The sequence below is a fragment of the Pinus tabuliformis genome, chromosome 7 (genome assembly GCF_031772625.1).
Source record: "Pinus tabuliformis cultivar Carrire ecotype Pingquan chromosome 7, CPIR1, whole genome shotgun sequence".
In the NCBI taxonomy this organism is placed as follows: Eukaryota; Viridiplantae; Streptophyta; class Pinopsida; order Pinales; family Pinaceae; genus Pinus; species Pinus tabuliformis.
This window is the reverse complement of record NC_142293.1, coordinates 1,565,116,859-1,565,124,266: the sequence shown is the minus strand read 5'-3', so window position 1 is coordinate 1,565,124,266 and position 7,408 is coordinate 1,565,116,859. Positions and strand designations below refer to the sequence as shown.

The 7,408-nt window shown below is 38.3% G+C and overlaps 1 pseudogene; it reads right to left on the bottom strand.

Moving 5' to 3' along the window:
• Nucleotides 1–5,537: 5,537 nt before the first annotated feature.
• On the bottom strand, nt 5,538–6,074 carry LOC149254024 (uncharacterized; annotated as a pseudogene).
• Nucleotides 6,075–7,408: the final 1,334 nt, after the last annotated feature.

Here is a 7,408-nt window from a genome sequence, read left to right as displayed (position 1 = left end):
TGGATGACATCTTGTGGCCATTCACCAACTCATTTGTAGTGGTATACTTGGATGACATCCTGATCTTCAGCCAGAGTTTGGAAGAGCACCTCCACCACATCTGACAGGTTCTCCAAACACTTCGGAAACACAAGTTATGTGCCAATTTGGAGAAATGCACTTTTGGCATGACCCAGGTTCAGTATCTGGGATACATTATTGAGGAACAGGGGGTGCATGTGGATCCAGCCAAGATCCAAGTCATTCAGGATTGGCCATCTCCAACCACTCTGACAGAGCTCCGCAGCTTTCTGGGTCTCGCCAACTTCTACTGCAGGTTTGTGTTGGGATTTTCTCATATCACTTGGGCCTTGAGTCAAGTCACCAAGGGAGGAGCCGAAGCAAAATTATTTTGGTCTGAACCTCAACAGAATACATTCACAAAGTTGAAACATCGCGTCTGCTCGGCACCAGTGCTCGCATTACCAGACTTGCAAAAACCATTTGAGATCGAGACAGATGCCTCTGACTATGCTATTGGGGCAGTCCTTACTCAACATGGGCATCCAGTGGCATATCACAGTGAGACACTTTCAAACACAGTCTAGCAGTATCCCACTTATGACAAAGAGATGTATTCCATTGTGCAGGCCTTCCGACAATGGAAGCATTACATTTTGGGGAAGGAAACGGTCATCTACACTGAACACCGGCACCTGCAGTTCATATAGACCCAGGGGAAGTTGCAAAATGATCGCTATCAGAAGTGGTCAGTGTAGATCGCAACAGTTCCATTTGAATATTAAGTATAAGAAGGGAAACACCAATAATGTTGCAGATTGCCTCAGTCGACCACCAATCATGGCGTTAACCACCGTGCTCAACTCTTGTGGGCACGAGACTTTTGGTTGGCCACTTCTCTACGAAAGCGACCCAGAATTCGGCCACACATACTAGACACTCTTGGAGGGTGAGCATGTTCTAGATTTCCACCTCTAGGATGCCTTTTTATGCCACCTGGGTCACCTTTGTGTTCCTTCAAGTGAACGTGCCAAGATGATTTGGGAAGCACACTACAATTAGGCTGCTGGGCATTTTGGGGTCGAGAAAACGGTGGCAGTACTGCAGAAGTATTTCTATTGTTTGAATCTTCGATAGGATGTCAGAAAGTACATCAGATCCTACAGTGCCTACGTCATTGCCAAACTGACCATCAAGAAGCAAGGCCTATATACCCCATTGCTTACCCCTAGTCGACCTTGGGAATCCATCTCCATGGATTACATGTCGGGCCTTCCTTCTACTAAGCATGGAAACGACTGTGTTTTTGTGGTTGTTGTCAGGTTCTTGAAAATGGCCATTATGGCGGCCTGCAAGAAGAATATCACAACAGAAGCCACTGCTAAACTCTTCTTTGAACGCGTGTGGGTACACTTTGGGATCCCACAGTCTATCATCTCATATCGGGACAACATGTTCCTCAGTACATTTTGGTCTAGTCTCTGGTTGATGCTGGACACCAAACTCACTAAGTCCACAGCCTTCCATCCCCAAACTGATGGCCAAACAGAGGTTGTCAATAGGATGATCATACATATTCTGTGCCTGTACAACTCAAAGCATCCACGCACATGGGATGAGAGCCTCCCCTATGTTCAACACAGCTATAACCGGGCTCTCCACAGCTTGATTGGCCACAACCCTTTTTAGGTGGGCTTGGGATTCTAGCCATTATGTCCCATTGATGTGGCCATGCCATTTGCAGCTACTCAGGAAGATTCGACTCATGTCTAGTCTGAAACAGATAAGGCAAACAAATTCATTGAGTACATCTAACATATCCTCTAGTAGGTCCATGACATTTTGGAGAAATCAAATGCCAAGTACAGGCAACGACATGATCAACATTGGGTGCCACACAAGTTTCAGGTGGGCAGCAAAGTCTGATTGCATTACCAAGGTTATGGGGGACAATGCATTTGAGCTAAGCATTTCGCCATTCCTTGGCCTGCACCCATTGTTCAATGTGGACCGCCTTTAGCCATACTTTCCACCATTAATAGACACATCCGACATTGCAGAACAACTCACACCAACAAAGTTAAATCCAGATTGCATGGAACAAGCTGCAATTGATTAGATCATGGACACACAGGTCAAGCACACTCGCCAACAGAAGATCCAAATGTATCGAGTTGTCAAAGAAGGCCAACTCCTTCACCAAGGCAAGTGGCTCACCAAGGACGAAGTTCAGCAGAAGTTTCCTCATCTCATGGAGGAACTCAATGCAATGGGGACCATTGCTTCCTAAGGGGGGAGGATTGATCCAGGTGGATATTGGTGGCCATTGCCAATTCCACTTGGAGCCCCACCATTGCTTCTTCTTCTCTCTCTCTTTTTTTTTTTTTTAGTTTCCTTAATTGTAGCACAATTTACTATTTCAGGGTCTTAAATTTCCGGAGCTGTTTTGAGGCCCTAAACGATGGTTTTTGGAAATCTACTCCCAATTTTTTTTGTTGAAAATCATCTTTTCCGTTGTAGTCCTCAGAGAGATATTTCCAATGGGTTATCATGCGCGTCAAATGGGGATAATATGACCAAGTCGTGACCTCAGGAAGTTGGCTGTCCAACTCACCCTAACGCTGCCCATAAACTCTTGGTGTTACATCTCCTCGGGTTAGGGTTTTGGTTGTTTAGGGTTTGCTCTTATTGTTCAATAATAGAAAGGCCCTTGAGCCTCATTGTAAGGCAGTTGAGAGGCATGTAGCCACCACATCTTTTCTCAGAGATAAGCTACCATCGCCCGAGCTAGTTTATTTCCATTTCAGTTTGTAAGCATATTTCAGTATTCTCCATTAATGAAATGACGTATTATTTCTGTTGTATCTCTGTATTTGTGTTTATTTCTGTACTTTATTGCATCCCTGTTTACACCGATCAAGTGCCATGGCAACAAATTGACATGTAACAATCTTGGTCCCAGATTCGAAGGACCATCTCATAAGGTTGAGAAACCATCCTTTTCTTTTTTTAAAACTCTGCCATATGTACGAGCCCTTTGAAATGCCTATGTCTCTTTTTCTGTACCCTTCAATGAAGTTTCGCTCCTTCAGGTACTTATGCTTGATTATATCCTGCCAAATCCCACGACCAAATATTTCCCTCCAAAGTGATTTTATCAATAGTGCCCATCCAAAAATCTTTGAATCTAGTAAACCCCAACCTCCAAGTTCCTTCGGTCTGGCTATCTTTTCCCATTCGACCAAATGGTATTTAAGTTGCACTCTGTTACCCGACCAAAGGAATTGTGTAATAATGGATCGAATTTTCTTCAAAATAGTAATGGGGAGGGCAAATGAATGGGACAAATATACCGAGATCTGTTTTAGGACCGACTGGGTCAGAGTATATCTGCACCCAAAGAGAGCCACCCGTGCGATCATTTGTCCAGTCTATGCCAAAACTTATCCAAAAGCCAAGTCTGGTCTCTCACCTTGTAATTGTTCAATTTTAGTTGAAAACCCAACTAGATTAAACCATTTACAACCTTCCTCGTCCTGACACCAAATAATTATGCAATATTAGTGTTACATTTTAAAAATATTTATTAAAATTTATTTATTTATAATAATATATTTTCAAGAAATTATTTTTTATTAAAATTTTAGAAATAAAAATATTTGTATTTATAAATATAAATGATTTTGTGTTTTAAGGAATTGGCAACTAAATAGGGTAGTAATTTGGGCTCTTATAAGATTTTTAGGTATATTGTAAGCAACTTTTCGAAGAATATCTTAACAACATTCTATTGTAAAATGATCTACTACACCCTACACCTCTAGAGAGCAAATAGAGATATATTTTTAATATTTGTAATAAAATCTAGTTTTGAATAAGATTAAAAAGATAACATCATCCGTGAATGATATTCTCATTATAAGCGTGTTTGGTGGTTATTAATGTATGGTTTATCATGGTAATTAATTAGATTTGAATCAGAATTTTATCTAAATAGCCTCATTTAGTTATTAATTTTATTAATGGGAAAAATTAATTAAAAAATCATAATGTTATATATTATTGATTTTAATGCAGTAATTATTGTTAAAATCTCTCATATTTATATGTTAATACGTTGTGGTAAATATGTTGAATTAATATTATTGGGAGAGATTGATTTTCTTGCTATTTTAATTAAATAAATATAAAATTATTTTTAATAAATTAATAATTTAAAATTAAAATTAAATAATTATTTTTTATTTATATTTATATTTTTGTGTTGAGAGGTATTTTACAATTAATAAAAGGTAATGTTGTAATGGTGTAAATTTTTGTAAACATTTACATGTAGACTCAATTAAAAAATAATAAAAAGTCAAAAGTAATATAAACTTGTGTCAGTGAATGAGTGTAAACATTTATATGTTGGCTCAATTAATAATTAAATATTAAAAATAATAAAAACCATTTTCTATCCATCTAAATTCTGGATCTATTAAGTGCAGAGAGATCAAATCTCTTGAAGTGCAAACCTTTCCTATTTGCACCTTGAAAGATTGGATCCCTCTCAGAGCTTGATAGATATTGAGTTAAAAATAAATCTAGATTAGTTTATTAAGAGAAAAAGATTCTAAAAGCAATGGTTTATTTAGAGAAGAAACTCTAAGTAGTGTGAATCTTTACCACTGAAAGTTCCAAAATATTCTTGTTTATACCTCAAAAATTGGGAGTTGTCTTTAGTGCGACTTTTTGGAAGCTTTTCCGGTGGGGTTTTCCTGTCTAATTTCTCCAAAATCCGACACGAATTCATTGAAATCACAATCTTGACAAGTAACTCTGCACAATTGAAGTGCCCTAGGGGTTTTTAAGGGTATTGAATCCATATATATAGTAAAAAAACCAGTTTAAATAACCCATATCAAGATTTTACCTCAATTTTTTCCGCCGGATTCTGGCACTAGAAAATCCAAAATATCTCACTAAAGACAACTCCCAAAAATTCCAATAATTATTAATTTTATTATAAAAAATTAAATTAAAAAAAAATCTCCACTCCAACCTAAATATATAATAAGTGAAATAGAATTACACAAATTATATTCCTACACAAATCACTAACCAAACAACATAAGACAATTATCAAATCACTAACCAAACAACATAACACAATTATCCTTATGGATTAATACTATCACACATCTAACCTTATGAATTATGTCTCCTCTGCAGCAATTATCAATCATAATCACTGGCTTCAATTGTCTATTAAATAGAAAAAAGCACCTTGTTGACCACTAACCAAAAAACATTGCACAACTAATGTTATGAATTAACACCATTACACAACTAACCTCTAACCTATGAACTCAGTAGCAATAAATTGACATTGACATTACTTAGGTTGATCCAAAATCCACATTGTCGATTACTCTGCACCTATACAGCCGTGCTACAAAAATTGGGTGGCTGGTGGCTTTTGCAGGTCTCAAGACCCACCATTTATTCCTTGATGCCTCATTTGAAGATTAAACACCATAGAATCTGTAGATTCCTTAAACACCATGGCATGCCTTATTCCTCTCAAGCAATCCATCCATGATCAACTTGATCTTATATTCACTCGATTGAAGATCCACAATCCTGCTATCATTAATCCTATTCATCCCTCTCATCCTCTGTTCTACCAACTTTGGGAGCAGATACCACTATGCACATGTAAAGAAGTTTGCACAAGGCCGGTCGTAGAAGGCCAAATAGACCAACGTGATGATCATACCAGTTGCACCCACACTACCATCGTTAGCCATGGCCTTGCTTCTCCTTCTGTAGAAACTGTCTAGGAGCTATGGTCTTGCACTTCTTGTGGGCCGATTTTCCATGTACACGGAACGTCTGATTTTTTCAGTGTTAGACTGATTATGCTTGCGCTCAGGACCAACGCTTTCCGGGTTCAGAGAGGCCGACGCAGAGAACTTGGTTGGCGGAATATGAGCTTTCAAAGGTCTGTTGTGTGCGCTCACAGATGGGCCTGGCCTTAGGGTTCTTCTGTTGAGCTTATAGAATCTGCTTCCAGTGTGAATCTTTTCCATCGAAGGTCCTAGAATGTTCTGTAACAGGAAAGTTCCAATGATTATTATTTTTGTTACGTTTGTTTTTTTTTAATTTTAGTTTGATCTAGTCAAAATATTTGCTTTTAAGCCTCTTTGCTTCAGCTTGTAATTGTTTTAGATCAAGAAGAGGGATAGACTGTACACTATCAGAGTTTTCTTGGATCTGGCTTATTGACTCTTTAATACTGATTCTAGTAGTAGCTTTTAAATGAAACACAGACAGATCTGAATAAACTTCTGATGCAACAATGCTAGGAAGTTTCCATCTTGCTGATGGTTGTGTTTCTTCATATTCTAGTTCGGCTTGGTTTAACACACGACTAGAACAAGATGCAAACATATCTCTGAGGGGATTTTCTATAGCAGAAGATTCTCTTTCTTCTATATCGCAGAAAGAAATAGACTTTCTAAAAGGCTCCATTTTAATATAGAGTATTTTTCTGAGTACTAACCTGAACCAAATGCTTTGGCTCTTCTACCAATTTCTCAGTTTATGTCTTTGATGAAACTATTGATCAAATCCTACAACTGCAAATCCAGACCACCGGATTTGATATGCACAAAAAGAGACATAACATTGCTATCCAGACAAGGGGTTGTTTTTAGCATACTAATACTTTGTATCCAGCTGTCCTCCATGTGCCCAATAAAGATTCCAAGTCTAGTGTCGTTTTAACTGATTCAAAAAATCAGAAGATTGAACACCAGACTATTCGCTGGGAAGATCTCACTTTCCCAGAACACTAGGTCATTTCTAATCCCAAGCCTCCTGCTTTGAGGAAAATAACTTCTGCAGATATCCAAGAAAATCAATCCTCTGCTGTCCTGTCTTTTCCTAGAAGATCCACAATAGACCGCAGAAGAATAGAACAAGCCTGCAGAAGCTCATCAGCTTATCAAGATCCAAGCATTGTAGATACGCTTGCTCCAGTTCTGTTTTAAATCCTTGTCGTCATATTTCATTATTTGAGTTTGCACAGATTGTAAATTTTTCTTCATTAGAAGTAAAATGTCCTGAGTGTCACTCATCTGTAAATTTGAGCATTCTTGCTGAGTCTGTCATACATGAGAACCATCATCTTCGGACTGGTGAAGCACCTCCTTCCACATCCATAAATCCGTGTCCAATCTGAAATGTTCAGACATTCCATTTCCACACGAGTCTGACCATGTTCTCATGATGCATGAATTACCCACTCTAGAAGATCCAAGGCTGACAGAAATGTTCAGCAAGATGAGGCCAAGCAACATGCCTAGATATGGCCTAGGGTATTTAGAACAGATGAACGACCTCATTCCAGAGTCTAGATTTT